The sequence below is a fragment of the Prionailurus viverrinus genome, chromosome A3 (assembly GCF_022837055.1).
Source record: "Prionailurus viverrinus isolate Anna chromosome A3, UM_Priviv_1.0, whole genome shotgun sequence".
Lineage (NCBI taxonomy): Eukaryota > Metazoa > Chordata > Mammalia > Carnivora > Felidae > Prionailurus > Prionailurus viverrinus.
Window position 1 is genome coordinate 29,108,862 of NC_062563.1, and position 22,515 is coordinate 29,131,376.

General features: G+C 56.8%; 1 protein-coding gene across 5 annotated transcripts in view; it reads left to right on the forward strand.

Moving 5' to 3' along the window:
- The window catches only part of STK35 (serine/threonine kinase 35), a 43,607-nt gene extending 23,199 nt beyond the window's left edge, over positions 1–20,408 (forward strand). For 2 of the 5 annotated variants that reach the window (XM_047853926.1, XM_047853928.1), the window contains exon 4: positions 15,828–20,408. The gene's annotated coding sequence lies outside the window, so the exon portion shown is untranslated. The remainder of the gene's footprint in view (positions 1–15,827) is intronic. The other 3 variants (XR_007151118.1, XR_007151119.1, XR_007151117.1) reach the window with 3 other exon arrangements.
- Positions 20,409–22,515: the final 2,107 nt, after the last annotated feature.

Here is a 22,515-nt window from a genome sequence, read left to right on the forward strand (position 1 = left end):
GTCACAGCTCAGGGCTCGCCAGAAACTCGCCTTAGCTTTACCGAGGCTTTGTTGGGTACAGGACCCACCCAGCTGGCGAGGAGAGAGGATACGGTTCTGGTAGCGAAAACCCAACCAGAGATGCGCTGTGGACCCAGGACCTGGGGAGAACGCCCAGGGTGCTGTCTTGATAAACTAGGGCAGCAACATACAGTATCGCAGCCCTTCCTTTCATTTCCACTAGTGAGTCCTCTGTGGTATTACCGAATCAAAGGAAATGGAGACCTCCTCCAGCATTTCTGGGATTCAGAGGCATGGCAGGCCTTAAAACTGCCAGCCAAGTTTAAAATAAATCAATACCATAAAATACTGCAATGAATTTCCCAACTTTAAAGGAATTTCACTTTCAGTTAGAGGTGCCCGGGGAAAGCTATAACTCAGCCTGCATCATACACAGGTCAGATTTCTGTGTTTTGTTTCTTTGTAAAAGAAAATGATGTCTAGGGACTCGGGAGGAATGGATTAGAGCCACCCAGGCACACCATAGGGCAGAGTGAGGAAGATGAAAATGCCTCTATTTTTCTAGGCTGCAAAAAAAGGAGCCTGGAAGGCACCTGAGCAGGTGACCTCCCGCGTGGTAAACCTTGGCTCTTCGTCATTCCAAGGCCTGGTCGGTACCGTAGCAGTGATGGAGAGCAGGTCAGCTTTGGTATATGATGTGGGATTTTGGCATCGGCCAGCTGCTCCAACGGGAAAGTCACAGCGATGGACTCGTTCCAGTGGACTCGTTCTGCGTTTACGTCCATCCTTCTGGAAAAAGGAAACCCCGAAATCTCACGGACAGCACCCTTTTGGCTTTGTTGTTGCTGCTGTTGTTGTCTTTTCCTTTCTGCTTCTTTCAGACATGTCTCAGACATGTCCTTCCAGAAGGCTCTGGTCTAGGGCGCATCTGAGGCCTGGGCTGGAAGTACGATGCAGTCAGATCTTGGCAGAGTACGTGGGCCTTCGCGGCCCAGCCCAGCCTCGCGCAGACATAAGGAGAACTGGAAGTCGCAAGTAAAGACTCATTTGTTGTTAGTAACCAGATTGCATACTCGGGTTTGACGAATGTTTGGAAGGAACCCTTGGTTCGCATGGGGCAACAGAAATGAGGGTGAGTATACCACACCCCAGACAAACAACAGAGTGGCTTTTACCTTCTAGAAAAAAAAAATTGTTTGGGAGGTTAGGCCAGTTGCCCAAGCTGAAATCCAGATGTCCCCGCTGATGGGATCCAGACATCCACCCCTCTCCCCTGCCCCTCAGATGCTCAGGGCAAGGGCACCAACCAGGTGTAGCACGAGGAACCTCGGCAGAGCACCTCGCTCCAGCCCAGTGTTTTGGAAGCCCCGTGGCGGTAGGACAGCTGTTCTGGAACTCTGGCGTCCTGCCCACTCTTAGAGTGTCCTGGAGTTGGGCGTAAGCTGGTGGTGCCGTAGGCAGACCCAGATGTGAGTCTTCAGGGTCTGCAGCCTGATTACGTGGCCTTGGGTAGGCTTTAACGAGGGTCCGAAAGATTGCTTCCATTGCAGCAGTGGCAGGAACTGCGAATGACCTAAGTGAGAAGTCTCCTACTTGATAGATCGAGATTCTATCCCGTGGACTTGAAGATATTGACAAGCTGTTGCCACACTCCTCCCCGCCTCCCCCTCACGAGCTCCCACGCCCCAGCACACACGGCATTAGTGACCAGTCTTCTCAAAGTGTGGTCCCGAGGCTGGCGGGATCCCCCGGGAACTTGTTAGAATGCGGATCTCTGGCCCCACTTCGGTCCTATGGAGCTGGAAGCCAGGGAGCGGTATTGGGCAAGCCCTCTGGGTGAAGTTGATGCCCACTCAGGATTGCGAGTGGGCCGCACAAAAGAGGGCTACGGCACGGCCTGCCTACCTTGCCGTCTGTTGCACCTTGCCTCTTAACCTTTTGCCCTCAAAAAGCTTAGATTTAGGCTTCAGCACTAGGAGGAGGGACCCCACCGGGTCCTGATCCTGTCTCTGCCTTCCATAATTAAACCTAGCATTGGGACTTCAGGCAAGTCACTTCTCTGTGGGCCGTGGTTTCCTCATCCAGAAAACCAGGGCAGCTGAAGGACCGCTGGCGGCCCCCCTCTCCCGCTCCCTCAGCCCTGGCGCACTCGTGGGCTCCAAGGTGGAGGAGTTTCCAGGACTCAAGACTCCCGATTCTTTGTCGGTTTCTCCCTCTGTGCAAGTGTCCTTAGGATGAGGTTGAGTTCCTGCAGCCACCTTCTCCTGGGAGGAGAAAGGAAATAATTGAACTTCTCCATGGGCTTCCGTGGCCCTGGGAGACTAGACTGCTGAGCCATAATAATACAGTGGGCCTCTTGGGAGGATCCCCAGCAAGTACCGCCAGGGGAATACGGCGCCCTGTGAGGTCTCTGTGGTAGGACGGGCGATCGCCCTTCCAGAAAGGGGGGGAGTTTGAGAGGCAGCTGGACCGAGGGAATGGGGGAGCAACAATATGCAGGTAGGGCTTAGATGTCTAAGTGGAGTCTTAGACGTGGCTTTGAATCCTGACTTGAAACCTTCACTTGTTCGTCCCCCAGGCGCGCGTGGAGCCCCTGCTCTGTGCCCAGCTTGGGCCATGGAGATGAAGCTAATCCCTGACCTCAGTCCGGCTAAACCTCCGGCACCTCTCTGAGCCTTGGAGCCCTCATTTATAAGATGGCCTGCTAGCACGTCCCCTATAGGGTTTGCATGTGGATTAAAAGGAAAATTAATATACAGCTGGCCTAGGAATGCTAGGCATGCGTTAGCCACTCCATAGCTGTTGGGTTCTGTTGGCTTTCCATACTAATTCTTGGCCACGTCGGTAACAGCTAGAAGCAGTCTCAGAATGTTGTGTGCGTTCATGTGCTTCCCACCTGCGCCCACCAATAAAAAGAAAACACACACCCTAGAGGGGCTCTTTAATTTCTTTTAAGTTTGCTTATTTTGAGAGGGAGAGAGAGGTGGGGGGCGGGGCAGAGAGAGCGAGAATCCCCAGCAGGCCCCGTGCTGTCAGCGCATGGGCTCAATGTGGGGGCTCGATCTCACGAACCGTGAGATCATGACCTGAGTCGAAGTCAAGAGTCAGACGCTCAACCAACTGAGCCACCCAGGCACACCCCCCCCCCCCCCCCGTTAAATTTCTTGATAGCCTGTAGGTGTTGCAGTATATTGGGGACAGCTCAGATCTGGTCCCCACCCTCCAGGTACTTGGACCATGGTTTGAGAGACAGGTCAGGTCCTAAGGGAAAACTAGAGCTACGATTTCAAGCATGTACGGGTAGAGGAAATAGCAGAAGATAGTGGACCTGCCTGAGGCGGTCTGAGAAAGTCTTGTAGAGGAGGTGACATTGAAACAGACCTGAGGAATGAGGTGTCTGCCAGGCAGGGGGGCAATGAATCGGTAGGGGCAGGTGGAGGAGACAGGAGCCTGATCTGTGAGGCTCTGGAGGTGGTAAGTCCCTGCACCGGTAACCATCGGTTTCCGTGTTTACAGGAGCACTGTGGTTCTGTGGCCAGGGTTGGAGAGGGCAAGTCCAGACCCAGGTGGGACAGGGTGGGCAACTGGGAAGTCGAGTTTCCCAGGTTAGGGTGGATGGTGCATGGGACGGGGAAGAGTGAATTCGGGGTGCATTTGGAAATCGCCGGAGGCTTGCAGGTGGACCGAATGAGGGAGACGAAGGTAGGGGTGGCTCCGTGAATCTCTGGGCTGAGGGTCAGAGCCATGTACGAGACCATGAACCCTGCAGGAGGAGAGGGGCTCTGGGGGTTGGAAAATACACAGATATATCTTGGAGCTGTGGCCATAAACCCATCCTCTCTCCTCTAGACAGGCAACTGGTAAGTTGTATGTGATTTTCTGGGTCTTTTTTGAGGTGCCATTGGATCCCAAATTTGGGGCTAAACACGGGATACCTTCTTGAGCCCCGAGAGCCCCCTGAGACCCGAGGCTGCCTTCGCAGCCCTCGTTTGATTACCGTTGCCTTCCTGTGATCTGTTCTTTTGTAATCAGCTTCTCATTAGGTGACTGATGTGTCTGGCTCTTCTGTCTTGATTTGCATATGCACTCTGCTATAATTATGTCCCAAGAACATAGCGTTTTGTTGTTTTTTGTATTTACTTTTGCTTTTTCAGAGCTGAAAACCTGTGCAGCATCCTGTCACATGGGCAGGCTGCTGGTTCTGCCAGAGAGCAGCTTTCTAGCGCTGGCATCTTGCTCTTTGTCGGTGTGTGTGGGGGGGGGGGGGGGGGGGTTATATAACATCAGGACCATGATTGCTGGCTATAAAATTGATTTTGAGAGCTACTTTAATTTGTAAACTGGGAACTACTTTCTATTTTGGGTTAAGGACAGGAGTACAGGGGGAGAAGGTGCGGGGGAGTCCTCTGCTCTCGGTTGCCTTTGGGCATGTCTGTGCAAGAACCAAGAGCTGCGGGCGGCCCCGTGGCCTGAACTTGACACGGGGAAAGGGGCTTCAAAGTCAGTCCTTCAGCTGTCCCCAGACGCCTTGGTTTTCAAGGCATGTGGGGCACAGGGTAGAAGCTGGCCCTGCCTGTTCGCATCTCTTTCCCTGGAACCGTCCGTTTCTTTACTCCTTTACAGATGCTTCCTGAGAGCTTTTGCAGCTAGCTGGTGGCCTTGCCTTTGCTGTATTTGTTTCTGCCTAGGAACAGGCCTGGTACAGCCTGGAGTCTTTATTATTATCGTAAGGCGTGAGGGCAGGGGATGGGGGGCTCTGTCTCTCTCTCTTTCTGTCTCTCTCTCTCTCTTTCTGTCTCTCTCTCTCTCTTTCTGTCTCACTCACTCACTCACTCGCTTACTGAGCACATGCCGTTGGCCAAACTTCGTACTCTCCCACTATGTTTATTATCTTGTTAAAACCTCACGTGCGTCCTGGGTATGGCGTCCTTTCCACTCCAGAGACAGGAAGTGACTTGCCCCACTGGCCGCGTGGCTAGCAAATGCCACCTCCAGGGCTAGAGGTGTCCCTGCTCTTTTCCACCCGCTTCTGAAGACAGGTCACGTTAGCAAGTCTAGCGGCCCGGTGCTCAGTGCTCCTGGGAGCTCAGCAGAGGTAGCACTGGCTTTTTTGGTTGAGAAAGTGGGTAATGTCGGCAACACGTGGGACCTGTGACTTAAGGTAGCCATTGAAGAAAGGAGGGCCGACGGGTGTTCTCAGCAAGGGACACCGCATGAGAACATTGAGAATCTGTGTCAAGAGCGGGTCTTTGGGTTGGTTCACACAGCGGTGCAGTGGGAGAGCGAAATAGCGTGAAGTTGCCGAGAGCCTTGAATGTCAACCTAAGGAGGGTGACCTTCGCCCTGGAGAAAAGGTGGGGGTGGGTGGCAGTGGTTGTATACGAGGCTGTATTATTCTCGGCAGATGAGCCAGTCCGTACAGGGGGAGGGAGGAGATGCCACACCCGACCGTGCCAGCCTCCAGAAGGTGCGAGATGGCACAGCCCTTTCCTGAGCCCGTGAAGGGCGATGGGGCCACACCCGGGGAAGCCATCGGGAGCCCGGCGCTTCCACACTGGTGCCAGGAAGGCACCTGCTTGGGGATCTGGTGTGCTGATAAATCTAGGTTTGAATTGCAGCCCTCCCGCTTCCTAGCTGGGTGACTTTGGTCAAGCCCCCTGACTTCTCTGGGTCCCCACTTCCCGTCTGCTCAGTGGTACCCGTTGGACACGGCCGTTTGCCGTCCGCTGTTGCGAAGACTCCATGCACGAGAAGCAGGAAGGGCCCGACGCAAGTCGTAGCACACGGGTAGAGCTCGGTTAACCGGCAGCTCGGTGCGTTGGCCTTCGATCCGCCTGTTTGTTTTCGCCAAAGCCGTACGGGCTGATCATTCGTTTTCACGTGGCTTTCCGCTAGCGATCCGCAGGGCTCTTCTTTTCGCCGAGAGAGCGCCAGGCCCCTTAGCAAGTGGCCCCAGTGCATTCCCCTGGGCACGCCGGGCCTCGTTGCGCCTGGTGGCTGTAGCCAGAAATCCATATGGTCTCCTTTTGCCCAGACCGCTGTGGGCATGACCTCGTCGGAGTCTTGCCTTTTATAACCAACAACTGTCCCATCACCATATGGAAGAACCACCTCTTCCCTTTAGCTGTGCCCGCACCTTAGATCTCCTCCTGGCGGGGGGCCAGCGAGGAGAATTCTCCCCGGAGCCCTTTGTCTGTTCATCACAGCAGCCACAGCTGCACCTCAGTCTCTTCGGGGACCGATTGAGGCCCTTGGCAGCGATCGTTTCGTCCCCACGCTTAATCAGTTGAGGAGGGGAATTAGTTAGGGTGTCCCTGTAGCCGACTGCCAATTACCAGGGCTGTTTCTGCAGACAGAAAGTTCCCCCTTAGTTTATCTGGAGTGCCAGCCGGTACCTGTCTACCAGGTCACGTGCTCCCCGGCTCCTGAGGGTCTCCCGAGGTGACTTCCCAAGGCCAGGAAGACCAGCTTTAAGTGGCTCTGCATCCTCAGATTGGACCCAGGTGGGGGTGATGCGGGGTACAGTCCTGTGGTTGCTGGTCACCAGAGAACCTTCCAGATGTCCGACTCTTGGGTCTTGCTAGTACTTCCTTTTGAGGGGGGCGCCTGGGTGGCTCCGTCGGTTGAGCATCCAACTTCGGCTCAGGTCATGATCTCGTGGTTTGTGAGTTCAAGCCCCGCATCGGGCTCTGTGCCGACAGCTCAGAGCCTGGAGCCTGCTTTGGATTCTGTGTCTCCCTCTCTCTCTACCTCTCCCCTGCTCACGCTCTGTCTCTCTCTGTCTCAAAAATAAATAAAACATTTTTTAAAAATTTAAAAAAAAAACTTCCTTTTGGGCATCTGGCAAGCTTTGGGGCCGCGCACTTGGAGGAATGGGAAGGTTTGAAACACTATTAGGCAAGTCCACAGCAGTGACGACAGGAACACTGCTGTAATCCGTCCCGGGCTCGGAGTCTGCAAGCTTCCGTGGTACCTGCTGGCTGCGTCGTATGCGGAAACGCTCCCTGCCCTGGACGACCTGGCTGACATCCTGGGGATGAGGCTGCCATCTGTTTGCAGCCGCTCGCCATCTTGGCTCCAAGCTCTGCCCGCTCCCCTTTCGCTCAGCAAACCAGGCCCTGCCAGCTGTTGCCGCGACAGTGTGTGTCCTCACTGTGGTAAGTGGGCCACCGATCGAGCTTAGCTGACTCGGCACAGAGCCTGTCTCCTCCCCACGGCCTTTGTCCACTCTAAGAGTGTCAGGTTTGGGGCTCCTGGGTGGCTCAGTCGGGTAAGCGACTGACTTTTCGGCTCAGGTCATGATCTCGCGGTTGGTGGGTTCGAGCCCCGTGTCGGGCTCTGTGCTGACAGCTCGGAGCCTGGAGCCGGCTTCGGATTCTGTGTCTCCTCTCTCTCTGCCCCTCCCATGCTCGTGCTCTGTCTCTGTCTGTCTCTCAATTATAAATAAACATTAAGAAAATTAAAAAAAGAGGAGTCTGTGGTTTGCCTTGAACATCTGCAGGGAGGGGATCTTCCCCAGCCCACCTGGAGGAAGGGCTCTGGCACAGTAAAGCCGGAGCCTGCCCCCCAGCAGTGCGCCCCGCAGCCCCGAGCCCCGGCCTGGCTTGTCGTGCTCACCTGTGCGGTGGGGAACCCCAGTAAGCCCTCCAGCATTGCTTTCTGCTCAGAGTTTTTGCTCTGATAGATAGGGAGCCTGCAGAGGTGCCCATGGTTCTCAAGATTCCTTGTGTCGTGGGCCCTTCTCCGAATCTGAGTGTTGGACCTGTCCCTCCAGAAAAAGGCCCAGGACCGATACGCACTGTGATACTTCATGTGGCTTCAGGAGTAAATTCCTGTAGTTGGACTTGTGCCCTTTACAGCCTGGGTGACGGTTTGCCTTTCAGAATTCCTGGGGCTGCTTCCTCCGGACACACATGAGTGGGTAAAGAGGATGCTGAAGGCAGGGCAGGTGGCCTCTGAGACAGAGGTGGGCCGCTGGCTGCAGGAGAGCTGGTGTTTGGTTCCTCGGGAGGGGGGGAGGCTGCCCTGCCCCTCTCCGCCCTGCCACCACCTGTTGCAACAACCCGCGTGCTTCGAGTGTAGAGTGTGGGCGTCCGCCCTGCCCGACAGGACCCCGGCCGGCTCACCGCCACCCCCTCCCTGGCTGGCTAAGGCGCGTCGTTGAGCATTGTTGCATTTTCCAGGTGGCCACCCCTGGATTTCAGGCTTCCCTCTCTAGACTGAACAGAAGGGCAGTAAGGGAGGGGATGGGGGAGAGGGCCAAAATCGGCCGGGGAGCCCCCCAGTCCTGTAACAGGTAGGCGATGTCATGTCGGGGAAACCCTTCATCCCCGTGCGCCTGGTCTCTCCACCCAGCTCGGAAGGTACGTGGGGGCGGCATGGTGTGGCCCGCTTGCACAAGCAGCATCCCAGCTCCTGCCTTGCCACCTGCTGGAGCCTGGACAAGTGGCCCGGTTTTCCAAGGTGAGGGCGAGCATCTCTCTTGACCCAGCTTGGTGGGGGACGTTCAGTGGGACCCCCACGACAGGCAGGGATTTCATAACCATATTTTCGCGTTAAGATCTTGTCACGCTGAATGATTCTGTGGAGTTTGTAAATTCATTCTCTTACTGCCTCGTGTGAACTCCCAGTTCCTGTCCGTCAGCCAGGATTGGACTCCTTCTGGGCTTGGCAGCCCGAGAGGCTCAGGAGAAGCACAGGACGGTCCTGTCCTTTAAGGCAGCTCGGGGTTAGCGGTGGAAAGAGGGGAGCACAACGACTTGGCTCGTGGGGGTCTGTGGTCCCTCTGTGTCTGCTCGCCGGAGCGCAGGGACCAGGGCCTCCGGGAGGAAGCACGTGGAAAAGGCCTGGAAGGGTGAGTGTGGTCTCGGGACAGCGAGGGGGCAGGTCGAGGGCCAGGGGAAGACGCAGCCAGACCAGCACTTGCTGAGGCCCCAAGCAGAAAGGAGGCTGTCCCCTCGAGAGAGGGCTGACTTGAAGCCAAGTCGCCTTGCCAGGCATTTTTGCCTCAGCTGGTGGTGCCGTGGGGTTGTGGTTTGGGGTGTGGTCTCACGCGGCCATCCCCGCACGTCCGTGACCTCCCGCACCCCCCACCGTGCCCGTGTACCCATGCGGGCACGTCCACGTTGTAAGTTGAGGAAACCGAGGCTCCGGGGCCCCAACTAGTAATGGGAAAAGGTGGGGTGTCCATTTTAGATCTTCTCCCTCGAAGCCCAGACCCTCGACACAGCACCAGCCCTCTGCCACTCTGTAACAGTATGCTCCACGAATGATCTGTCTTCTCCCCACGTTCGGCACCTGCTTCTAAACTTGGCGCCTCCGTTGGGCCTCCGGGTCGGGGCTCAGAGACCGTAACGCATGCCAGGACCCCGCCCATGTGCTGTGCCCTGGGCCGCTCGTGGCAAGGTTTTCCCTAGTGGAACAGCCCCGCTCCGAGCCCCACGGTTGCTAACAAAGCCTTAGATAAATGGTGTATCAGAAAGCTTCGCTCCTGGCCTCGGTCCCTCTGCCAGTGAGGGGACAGACGGTGTTGCCGTGGCCGCTGAAGTGGGGCGGGCATGTCGATTGCTGAATAGGAGAAAAGCCAGCGGCTCTGGTGTATTAAACAAGTGAGGAATGACTTGGTTTGAAGCTGATCCTACTTGGGAGGGGACTGCCCCTCTGTGACCCTGCTGTCCTCTTGCCTCTGGTGCCTCCGCGGCATATGATAGGCTGAAAACGAATCCCTGAGTTTGGTTTGCCCATCTGTAAAGTGGAGACGGTTCCTACACGGCCCCTCGCTGGGGGCAAAGGAAACATTACTGATGAGGCCTTGCATGGTGTGTAGCTGTCAGAGGCATCATTAACTCCATGGTGACACCACCACCCCGGACTGCGGGGAGAGCTTGGGTAAGAGTTGAGTTCTTAACACTGCAACTTGAGTTTGTGCTGTGTTTAGTGTATGGGCCTGCCAACCCGATGGTTTCCTTTTCTGTTGAACAGATGAGAGGAGGGGCGCCTGGGTGGCTCGGTCGGTTAAGTGTCCAATCTCACGGTCCGTGGGTTCGAGCCCCGCTTTGGGCTCAGTGCTGACAACTCAGAGCCCGGAGCCTGCTTCGGGTTCTGTGTCTCCCTCTCTCTCTCTGCCCCTCGCCCACTCGCGCTCTGTGTGTCTGTCTCTCTCTCTCTCTCTCTCTCTCTATCTCTCAAAAAATAAAATAAACACTAAAACTCCATCTTGAGGCCTGAGCAGGTTGAAGGGTGCCGAGGGTACCTTTGCCCGCTGACACTCCTTGAGGCAGGGGCTCGCTTTCAGAGAAGGTGCTTGGAGAGCGCCCCTCTCCTCCACTACTCAGGAGAAGCACAGGACGGTCCTGTGCCTTCATGTTACATCTCCATATGGAATTTATGGGGCAGAAAGTTCCTGAATTAAGCCCCATCTCTGGATAAGCTGTACAGTTGGGTCTGAGAACCGCAGTGACTGTTAACACAGGTAACCACACAGTAGCCCGTCCCGGTGTCCCGCCCGGTGGCGAGTGCTGGGGCGGGCAGTTCCCTTGAATCCTCGCGGCAGACCCTGAAAGGATAAACCCCATCGGCCAGTAAGGAAAAAGGAGGCTCAGATGGCTGGTAAGCGGCAGAGGCAGGATTTGAACCCAGGACCGCCCACCTCAGCCTGTGCTGTTTCCCCGATAGAGCATTTGAGTGAAGATAACGGAGTTAAAACGTAGGCGTGGCTCCCGGAGGCTTTTAAATCCTGCGGCTCCCAGACCTGTGCATTTTGAAGGACCCCGTGCAGTTTGAAAGGAGGAGGCGGAGTATAGGAGTGGGGGGATCACCAACCAGTCCCAACTGGTTCCATCAAAACATGACCTTTTGACATCAACAGAGTAGGAAGGCCGCACCTTTGGAGTACTGGACAGGCCCCTCTTCACCCGGGCGTTCCGCGTCTGCGTCCTGGGGGGGCGGGAGGGGGGGGACGTGGGAGCCCATCCATCCTGCACCGTCATCCTTGCTGCCACCACGCTCCCCCCCCCCCACTTCTGTTGTCCAAACTGCTGGTGGCATTAATGGGAGCACTTTGCTCCCCAGTCTCCTTGATCAGACCAGACAACCGCTTTGCTGGCAGAGGAACACCGCATCCCGTGATGTGCTCTAGACCCCAGGCCTGTGCGGCAGTACCTGAGCCAGGCCGTCCGTGAACCCTTTCCTGGGTGACCGTGTCCGTAAATGAAGGGATTACGTGGGTTTTAAGCTCCGCGTAAGCGCTCCAGGAAGGGATTTCCCGGGACCGTGACATGCTATGAGCAGGAGCTGGGGGGGGGGGGGGGGGGCCGACCTAGGCCCAAACCCTTTCCCCTCCTGCCCCCCTCGCCGTGCAGTCCTTGTTCTCTGAGCTTCTCTGGAACCGGGTGACGACAGGTCCTGCGTCACCGGGTGGTTGGCTGAGGGCTCCGCGAGGGGACACGCTGGGTGGCAGTGTAAGAGAGCAGAACACCGCCTTGATAGGTTGTTCCCTACAAAACCCGTAGCGTGTGCATGTTAGTCCCCCATGAGTGATTGCCGTTACGATAAGTACAGAGAAATAAGGTTGGATGTGCTGAGGGGCCCTCATCCGAGAGCCGAAATAAGAAAGTGCAGGATTTGCCAACACGCCTTCCCCGGCCCCTCTCCCCCCGACCCAGGACCATCGCAGACTCGGGCTGTCGGAAGCCACCGGCCAGGCAGCTCTGGGAGCACCAAGTGCGGACCGTCAGAGCGGAGAGATTGGGCAGGGACACTGGGGAAGTTTGGATTCGGTGCCGCTTCTGCTGCTCAGCAGCTCTGTGGCGGGGGGTGAACTGTGGCCTCTCTCTGGGCCTGTTCCCTTGTTAAACTGGGGCAGTCATCCTCACCGAATGAGATGGCCAGGGAGGCGAACGGCGCAGTGTGCTGCTGACGTCATCTGTAGGTTAATCACACACGACTCTTCGTTGTGCCCCAGCCTCCTCCCAAGAGGGCTCTGTGGTCAGAGGTAAGCTTTCCACTGGGAGGGATGAGGCAGCCCTTGGGTGAAGCTGAGAATGGAAGGGGCAGTCAGGGAGCTGGGTCTGACGTCTGCTAGGATGAAGCCCGGGGGCCCATTCGTTGTTCCAGCAGGTGCCCGGGAGGGTCCGCTGCTGCTTTAACCCGGAACTGGGTGGTCTGAGCCATTCCCACTCGTGACCGCAGATCCTGTGTTCTGGTGTGGCCACTGCCATTGGCTCCATAAGAGGGTCGGAGGACCTTCTGTCATGGGAGATGGGAGAGAAACCCAAAGCCAAGGTTCTCCTCCTGGAAGACAGCCCTCTTACTTTCATTGTCCCTGCCCCCCCACCCCCACCCCACTGCTGCCCCAGGGAAGACCCTGACCTCTAGGCCGTCCTGGGACGTCCTGCCGGGAGGACCAGACCCAATGCCAAAGCAGAGGGAGGGGGGAGGAGCCGGTGGGAAATGTCCGCCTGGCTTCCTGGCAGGGGACCCGGTGATCACAACGGTCATTGCACGCTGGTGTCTCGGGAGCACTTGCGGAGAGCTGTGCTGTTGGTTTGACCTTCCATGGGCACACTCTGGTTCTGCTCGTTCAGTGTATACAAGGGAGTCCCGGGTTCTGAATCTCTCTGCCTCCTCGACCACTGCTTTGCTGCTGCCGTGGGCCACCTCTCTGCTGCTGGGCATCCCTTCGAGCAGGTTGTCCTCACCTTGCGTCCTGCCAGGGGAGGGAGGAAGGCAGGGTTGAAACTGGTCGTCACTGGTCCCAAAGATTATCTTAGGAGATCACACACGAGCCTACAATTTCCCGGGCTTTTCTTGTCCTATTTTACAAGGACTTAGGATGTCCTGGATGGTGAGATTCCCCCCAAGCCCTCCCGCCCCCTGGCTGCTGGTTGCTCTGCTTCATCTTGAAAGCATGGGGCCGGGAGGCAGCGGGCACGGCTGAATAAAGCCAGAGTTTGAGGTGGCTTCTACATCATCCCAGGGTGTGCTAATGATGATTTTATTTTTCCAAGTCAGAAACTGGGATACCAGACCCGCCAGTGGATTTGTTGTTGTCGATTGAGGGGACCTAACTGCAGGGAAGCAGAGGCAGCGGGGGAAAAGGTTGGGGCTGAGAAGTCCAGTGTTTTCTTCCAGATCAAATACTTTTCCGAAAAGTGCCTTTATAATGCACTCCCCACTTGACTCATCTACAGACCCCGGGAGCCCCCTCCCTCGCCTTGAACTAGAGGAGGAATTGCACGGTCTAACCGCACCTGACAGATGTGGCAATTTCTCGCCATGCACTGTGTGTGGAAGAGCCCAGAAAAGAGCCTGGGTCTGGCGTCTTGGGCTGCTCCTCCCCAACCTTCCTTGGGGGCTGCCCGCTTTTCTTATCCGTTAGAGTGCGCGATTTTTCCCATCACAAAGTAAAGCATGAAAACGCGACGTGTCCTCTCTCCTAAGTGGGGGTAGAAGAAAACACACCCGTGACAAGTACCACGTTTCGACGTATTTCGTGCCAATTTCCATCCACTTGGAGGTTTTTGGTTGTTGCACAGTGATGGCCGTACCGTCTGCCACGGAACTTCGTAACCTGCTTCTTTCTTAACCCTGGGAAGTATGTTCAAAACGCCACACAGCCTCGTTTCCTCTGTAATTATATCACTGAGTAGATGGATCATTGGCTTCAATCTTTGATTTTTGGATTTGTGGGTTGTTGCGTCAAAATTTAAATAACACTCCAGTGAACATCTTTATTCGTAAAGCCCTTTTCATGTTTTAAGATGATCCGTTAAACTAGGTCTAGAAGTGGAATTTTGGGGTCTAGAGGTCTTACACCCATCTGAAGCTCTGAGAACACGTGGCCAGATGGCTTTCCCGAAGGCGCCGGTGCACTTCTCCAGCAGGGACTCCCCTGCTCCCCTCACCCACAGCTAGGAGCAGTTCTGGTGGTCACAGGACTACAACCTGCTCGGATCTCACACATTCGCGATTTCTGGCCAGCGCCGAGGGGAGGACAGGTTCGCGGAGTAAGTCAGTTCCCACCGTGGGCGAGGTAGTTTACAGTCATTTACTCAAGTCAGACCTTAAAGAAGCACCCCCCCACCCCCATTTCGCCCAGGAGGAAACAGGCTGACAGGAAGCAAATTGTCTAAAACTGCCGGACCCCATGGCCTCTCGTGAGGACTAGCCAGGCATTTCCCCGGGACCTGAGGACGACAGGCCTGTGTGGTCGGGCTGCACGGGCAGCGAGAGACGGTGGGCAGGGCGCTGGGCGGGGAGGGCAGACCTTTCAGGCCGGACGGACCGTATCCAACAGTGAGGCCCGTAGGGGGGGATTTGGAGGGATTTCAAGCGTGCCGTGGAAGACTTGTGTGATTCAGTTGTTCAGGGTGAGAGCAGGCACTCCAAAACCCCGAGATGAGGCCGTGTGCCACACAGATGGAGTGTTGCTGCCCTGGGTGCCCGGCCTGCCTAGGACGGGGTTCTGCTTAGCTCAGACGGGGACAGCCAGGCTGGAGCCAGGGGCTGGCCCAAGGCTAATCTCCGTAGGCTCTTGTGTTCTCAGCCTCCAAGAAAACAGGTCCCTGAAAGGCTGGTGGCTGGTTTTGCTCCCGAGACCTGGCACCAAGGCCGTTCCCAAACAACAGCTAATCATAATAGGGCCAGGTGCAGTTTCTTTCTTTCTTTTCTTTTTTAATGTTTATTTTTGAAGGAGAGAGAGGGGACGCAGAGAGAGGGGGAGAGACAGAACCCGAAGCAGGCTCCGGGCTCCGAGCTGTCAGCACAGAACCCGACGCGGGGCCCAAACCCACAAACCGCGAGATCATGACCTGAGCCGAAGTCGGACGCTCAACCGACTGAGCCACCCAGGCGCCCCAGGCGCCCCAGGCACTGTTTCTAATGTCACGTGTATTCGTTCATTTGGTCCTCATCATAGCCTGCGATTTGGTACAGGCGATGGGACCACAGGGCGGAGGACGTAAATCTACCCCATGGTCAAGTGGCAGGACCTGTTCACCACTGCAGGTTCTGGCTCCAGAACCTCATTCTTAAACCACGGCCCCGAGTCACCCCTGTTCGTCCGTGGCTGTGGGATGCTGTATCCTCTGGAGACCTGAGAGCTTCGGCTACAGGTTCTCAGACCTCATACAGGTTCTCAGGGACCCGAACCTCACTTGTCTGTGAGATAGGGTAAGTCAACTCGAGAGCATGGCCACGAGGCACAATCAGGGCGAGGAGGACAGTGGGCCAGGGCCTGCAGGGACAGACAGCTGGGGTCCCGTGGCAACTCTTCCTAATAGCATAGGGAAGGAGTTTGTGATCGGATTTGTAGCTGCAGCCCACAAGCCTGGGTTCCCGGCCAGGGCCTGCCCCTCGGTCAGTGCGTGATGTCAGTCATGTAATTTAACCTGTGCCTCAGTTTCCCTCTGTGAGAAAGAATAATGTGTCTCGGGGCGCCGAGGTGGCTCAGCGGGTTGCGCGTCTGACTTGGGCTCAGGTCATGATCTCACGGTTGACGAGTTCGAGCCCTGCGTGGGGGCTCTGTGCTGACAGCTCAGAGCCTGGATCCTGCTTCGGATTCTGTGTCTCCCCGTCTCTGCCCCTCCCCCACTCGTTCTCGGTCTCAAAAATAAATAAACATTTAAAAAAAATTAAAAAGAAAGAAAGAATAACGTGTCCCTACAGCAGGGTGCTTGTAGCATAACTAGATTTACTCCCTAGCAGGGGGAGAATACAGGAACCTCCCCGGCCCCCAGCACATGACAGGTCCTGCCGTCCTGTGGTCGGATGCTGGAGCCTAAATCCCCAGCCTTGGGTCCACTCATCCCCTGCCTTCTGTCCTCCAGGTTGATCCTCGGGACCCACAGTCTCATCACGTCTCACACAGAGGACGGCAGAACATGCAGGCGGCGGCTTGGTCGGTTGGCGATCTCCCAACAGCTGGATCTCCGACAATGTGAAGCTTTTGTTTGGGATTTCCCCCCTCCTTTTAGTTTCGCTTCGTTTTTTTTTTTGTTTTTTTTTTTTTAATCTTATTTCATTTTTTGTCCTTTTTATTTTCTTTTTTCTTTTTTTCTTTTTTTTTTTTTTTTTAATTTAAACGATTAAGACTTCAGAAGAGCAAGAAACTAACGCTGTGGAGAAACGACACGGACAAAGCATATGTGTAAATTTCATTTTTAATTTTTATAAGGGGTTAGGGAGCTATTTTGTTTTGTTCCTTTATTTTCCCTCTGTCTTCTTGGTTTTACCCATCCCCCGGTTCTGCTTCCAACACCTCACTTCCTCAGAGCGGGGCGGGGGGTCGGTCCCACCACGGGGGCGTGAAGACAGGAGGCGGCCTGCGGGCTGTCCTTCCGTGTCCCCCACCAGACGCGGGCACTGCTGTGCTGCTCCTTGCTCGCCCTCGGGCCTTAGAAATGATCAGAGGCGAAGAACCACCTGGAAGAGGAAGACAGGGTTTGGCCAGGAGAACTCAAGAAAGTCCAAACTGCGGGTTTGTTCTCTTTCGGCTTCTGGAAACTCTGGGCCACGCCAGGACACGCAGTGGTGGGAGTCCGCGGGCGGCGGGGGCAGGTGGGGGGATCGACTCCCCCCCCCTCCTCCCTCCCCCAGCTTCCTAGTGGTTGAGTGTCAGCCCCGCCCAGCTCGACAAGCCTACCTTTCTGTTATCGGGTCTCCCTCCCTGAGGAAGACCCCCCCCCCCACCCCGCCCCAGGAAAAAACTATTGTGCCAAACCTCTACCTGGGACACGGCCGGGTCTTCCGCAGGCAGCTGTCACTCCTGTGAGGTCAGCGCCCGTCACCTCCTGCCTCCTGGATCGTCCCCTTCCCACATGTGCCCACCAAACGTCCCCGTTGTCACAGAGACTGCCTGAGTCCCTGAGATCCCGTTGTGACCATTGCCATAAGAACAGGGTGTCCTGAACTGCCTGCCACTGTCCTCTCCCCGCGAAGGGTGTGCCCCGCGTGTGGGCCTGTGGTATCACGGCCGGAGACAGGGTCAGGTGCCGTCTTCCTCACCCCTAGGGACTTACTGTTAGGTGTCCCCACTCAGCGTAAGCGTGTCTGGTGAGGAAAGAAGGGACCTACTGAGAGCAGAGAAGGGGACGGGGTAGACCCCCTGCAGCTGTCAGGTGCCCGTTTGTGACCTGCCACCTTAAAGCTTCCCCAGTGCCACCCCGTGGACCTCACCACCAGTGTCTGCTCGGGCTGTGGTCTGTCTGGCCACCCATGCTCTCTGGCAGTGCTCTCGCAGCTCCCTCCTCTCGGGCTTCTGAACCCTGGCAGGGGCACGGGGACTGGCCTTGTGTGGTCCCTGTCACCCAGAAGCTGCTGGGGCCACTTCAGAGGCTTTTCACCCCCTAACGGCCAAGCAGGAAAGGGTGTTGGGGGAAGGGGAAAGGAATTGTCTCACGTTTGTTTTCTGTTCTCTCTAAACCAGCATAGGATCGATAGGGGGAGGTAGTTGGAGGGCATTCGGGTTGCTGTGTGACCAAGGTGGGGGTCCCCCCCCCGACCCCAAAGCAGCCGTCCTTTGGCCCCGGGAGTTTGGGAGAGACCCCACACGACGCCACCCCCCAGACTGCAACCCCGCAACACATTTCGTACTGCTCCCCACGGCCCCCCCCCCACCCCCCGAGCAGGTGGTTGGCAGCTGGGAGCAGGGCTGCAGGTGCGAGCCGGGCCCTTCCCTTCCTGGTGAGACCCATTGTGCCCACCTGCCTCCTGTCTCCTCTCGGGCGCCTCGGGGTTGGGCAGCGCAGTGTCCCTAATTACAGCACACTCCCCTTCTCTGCCTGTCGCCCGGCCCCCACTTCCCCTCAGGGGGCTGCTGTCTCTGTATGTGAACGGATGGGAAAAACAGTCCCCGAACTCGACCCCAGCCCTCCCTGCCTGCGGCCCCTGCCCTCAAGTCCCTGGTGAAGGCTCAGGCCTAACAAGGTATTTACCTTTTGCTCGACTTTTCCCCCTCTCTCCCCAGGTCCCTTCCCTCCATCTGGGCGAGGTCTTGGAGCTGCCGCGGTCCCCCTTTGTTACTTCTCTTGGCATCAGAGTAGCCCCTGTAGGTCCCAGGGTGTCTGTGCCCTTGGACAAGGCGGGTGGCCTGGTAGGGATAGCCGGCTTCTGCGTGCCCTTCCCTCGCAGAACTCAGCTGATCCTTGCTTGGTGGCGGAGCCTCCTTCCCTGGCTCAGGATGGCCCGCTCGTTAGCCCCAAGTGCCTGCCTCTCCACCCCGAAGAGAGCGCCAGCTCTGCCCGCGGCCAGTGGACCAGCTTAGGGTTGGACCCGAGGAGCCCCATCCTCTTCCTCGGCCACCTTCCCCCTCTCCCCCCCTCCCCCACCCGTCAGCTTCCTGCCTTTTCATCCTCTCCACCTGCGCAGCAGCTCAGGGGCACCTCATTCTCCATGCCACCGCCTTCGGAAGGCCCGTCCAAGTTCTAGGAGTTTCCAGACCTTAAAATAGCAGTCATTCTCTTCTTGGATCTGTGAAAAGGTTAGCCCGGAGGACGGAGCTTCTGGGCCTGAGCCCTGTGGGTGTGGGGCTCAGTTCCCCCCTCGGCTCGAGGACTCAGCAAGACAGATCATAGTGCCTTATTCCACTGCCCTCCCTTGACCAGACCTGCTGGCTCCGCCTGAAGCCCGCGGCATCCCTCTCCCTGTCCGTGTCCATGTCGTGCCCCTCTGTCACACTCTCATTCCTGCCCACAGAGAGCCACGAAGGAAGGGTCCCCCTGCCCCCTCGCCCCATCCCACCCCGAGGGTTGCGGCCAGGCATAGGGTGTCCTTTAGCTGAGGACAAAAGAACCACCGACTGGACTCTGGCTCTCACCCCCCCCAGCAGGTCCCCTCCCTCTTACCTCTAGCCAGGAGGATGCCGCCATCTGTTCGCTCAAGACCGGCTCCGTCTGACCCCTTTCTGGGCACCGGGGACTGAGGACCAGGCCTTAGCCTCCTCTCTTCCCAGAGGCATCAGGACAGGAGGGTGGGAGTTCTTTCCTCCCGCCTGGACGTGGCTTGCCCCCGACGGCTGCCCTTCCGAGGAAGTGTGTTCAATGTTTACTTGAGAAATACCCTGTTTACAGCTGGAGGAGAAACGTGCCCAACGCTGGCGGAGATCTGCCTCCCGACGGGGCCTGGCCTCCTTTACGGCACTGCCAGGGGTGGTCCCAGAGCAAATGAGGGCAGAGACGGCCGGGCGCGCACCCTGACCCCGCGGTGCTAAGACTACCCACTCGCCACCTTCCTCGCAGCCTTCTTGCCCCCTGGACATTCCCCGCCTCCACCATTCCCTTCCTCCAAGGTTCTCTGCTCCTTGACATATCAGCTGGCTCCTAGAAAACCAGTGTTAGGTTATTTTTTGCTTGAGTCTTTCTAAGAAAAGGTAGAGCTGGCATGGTGGGAACGTTCTTTCTATGTTGTCGCAGTTCACCTTTTTAGAAGACGGATCTTAATAGGCTGGATGTCTGGGTTTCAGCCTCAGAGTCTCTTGTGGAAAGTTGGAACCGCAGGAGTTGGGCCTCTACCCTGTAAGGAGGGGACCCCCCAACTCTCTGCCCTCAGCTTGCCCCTTGCTGCCTGGGCTTCCGGCCCTGCCCCTGAAGTGCGCCTCTCACCTTCGATCCTGCTCGCGCCCCCCCTTTCCCCCGAAACACATCCGGGGGCTCCTGGGCGATTGCTTCCCCCAGCTCCTCTCCCCTTCTTTGGCCTGTCCGGTGGCCCCCAGACAGACACAGCACTACTGGAGTCACCTAGGAACTGGTCAGCCTGACCACAGCCAAGCTTGGGGCTGAGGCCAGGCGTTTGGGACGCTGGGCCGGTCTCTGCTCCTGCCCGCCGGGCTTGGTGGGCAGGGACTCGACTCCTGTCTAGAGCGATGCCCTCAGAAGGGAAAGCAGGAGGTGGGATATGAGGGTTTCCTCCACGGCCACCCATGGAAAAGTGAATCCAGCCGCCGTCGGTTGCCCCGGGGGGGAGGGGGTCCCCACTTTCCGCGAGAGGCCACAAGAGGAAAGGAATGTTCAGGAGCATTGTAAAGAAATCCTTCGTGCCCCAGGGACGTCTTTCAGCAGAGCAAGGGAGCATTTGCGGGTGATTTCACATTCATGTGGGGCTGACTTGGGGGTGAGGGAGGCACGAAGTAGCCCAGGCACAAAGTTAGCTTCGAATACTAGTTGATAAATCTATTTTTCTTTATTTTCTTGTTTTGCACAGAAGCTGGTAATCTAGGACCTACGTGTGAACAACTTTATATGACTATTTTTTGTACTTGGTTTACTCGGGTTGGTATGATACATTATATTTAAGTTCCTTGAACACTGTGGATCCCCCTAATGTGTATGAATGACTGAGGCTTTGTAAATTAAGGGACGTTTGTGTGAATAAAGTTATTTGATGGGGTCAAAGAAGCCATACGTGATTCGGAAGCGAGTGCTTTGTGGTTTTGTTGCCACCTGTTTGGGGGAGGGAGAGGTCAGCCCGTGCGTGGCTCCCCGGGCCTGGGATCAGGGTGGGTGTGGGGGGCGGGGCACAGCACCAGACAAGAAAGAAGACCTTGGCCGCTGGGTGAGAAATCTCCCTGGTGGCCTGTGAGCGGGCTTCCCACCCCACCCCATCCAGCCTGGCCAGCCCGCCACAGGGGTTCCAGGGGATTCCAGGGCCGCGGCCAGTGTTACCAGGCACTCAAACGCCCTTCCAGCCCCCAACACTGTTTCTACAAAGTTCTGTCCTCGGGATTTCCTTTTTTTTAAATGTTTCTTTTTGAGAGAGCGGGAGAGAGACTGAGCGTGAGCAGGGGAGGGGCAGAGAGAGGGGGAGACAGAATCTGAAGCAGGCTTCAGGCTCTGAGCTGTCAGCACAGAGCCCGGTGTGGGGCTCGAACTCCTGAGCCGTGAGGGCATGACCTGAGCCGAAGTCGGACGCTGAACCGACTGAGCCACCCAGGTACTCCGGCCCTCAGGATTTTTAATGTAGAGATAAGGAGGGTCTTGCAGGGGGAAGGGGACAGGGGACTGTCCTTGAAAGGCTCTGGGGGGTGGGGGAGAGGTGTGCTGACAGAGGAGCACAGAACACCTCTGCGAGCTGAGGGGGTATCACACGCGTCCGGAGAGCAGAGGGCTCTCTCCGAGCTAGGTCGCACTGGTTGGCCATAGAGCCGCTCTCCCTTTGCCTGGCCAACAGCAGCCAGTTAATTCCACGGGACTGGCGTTAATTAAAAGCCAGGTGCTTCGGGGCGCCTGGGTGGCTCAGTCGGTTGAGCGTCCGACTTCCGCCCAGGTCATGATCTCGAGGTTCGCGAGTTCGAGCCCCGCGTCGGGCTCTGGGCTGACAGCTCAGCGCCTGGAGCCCGCTTCCGATTCTGTGCCTCCCTCTCTCTGCCCCTCCCCGTACTCACACTCTCTCAAAAGTAAATAAACATTTAAAAAAAAAAAAAAAAGAAAGAAAGAAAAAAGGCAGGTGCTTCGGTCGCCACCACCGACCTGCATGGTGGATTCGGGGTGTGTGCCCCTCTGCTGACGAGGACACTGAGGCCCAGAATAATCCAGACTGCTGGCTGAGTGCCTGGCGCACCGGGGAAGAAGGGAACTTCGGGCAGGGACGGGTGATTTCGTCTCGCCGCACAAGTGAGGTCCACAAGCAATATGGAGGTGATGATCGCTACCTCCAGGGCACCCGAGACTAAATAGGAACCTCGTACTGGGCCCGGCACTTAGGCTCCCAGCAAATGCTTCTATAGTTCCCTCTTCCCAGGGAGACAGGTTTGGGATTTTCCCGGAGTCTGCCGACTGATAAGGTACTACGCGGCCTCCGGAAAGTTTATCAATCCGTCCGGGCCGGTGGTGGTGTTCGTGGGGCCCACGACTCGGCCTCCGACTCGGGACGGAGGGACCTTGTTGACCCAGGAATACTACAAGTGCTGGAGGCTGAGTCAGGCTTCTGGAATGTGCGCTAGAGGAACAGATAAGTCAGGCTTCCTGCCTGATCTGAGAGTGGGCACGCCGCATTCCAGGCCCAGGCTTTGGTGTCTGAGAGGCTGCGGGGGGGGGGGGACAGAGCTTCCTGCAAAGGATCCTTCCGTGCTTAGCCTGAAAGCTTCGGAGAAGGACGACCCGCAAGTTCTCTCTAATAACTTGGTCGAGATAATTCACCCTTCTGAAGCGCACGAGCCCGTGGCTTCTCATATATCCAGAGCTGCGCAACTTTCGCACCGGCCGATTCCGGAACGTTGTTATCACCTCAGGAAAGACATCACACCCGTTAGCAATCACTTCTCATTCCCTGTCCCAAACGTGAGCCCCCAGCCCTGGGCAACCGCTGATCTACCTTCCGTCGGTGAATTTGCCTATTCTGGACATTCCGTGTGAGTGGAATCAGACACCCGGTGGCCTTTTGTGCCTGGCTCCTGTCACTTCCCAGTGTTTGCAGGGCCCGTCCGTGTCCTAGCGGGCGTCCGGGCTTCGTCCCCACTTACTGTGGAATCGTGTTCTGTGGTCGGGGAAACGTCGCGTTCTAGAATGTACCCCTTCGTCCTCG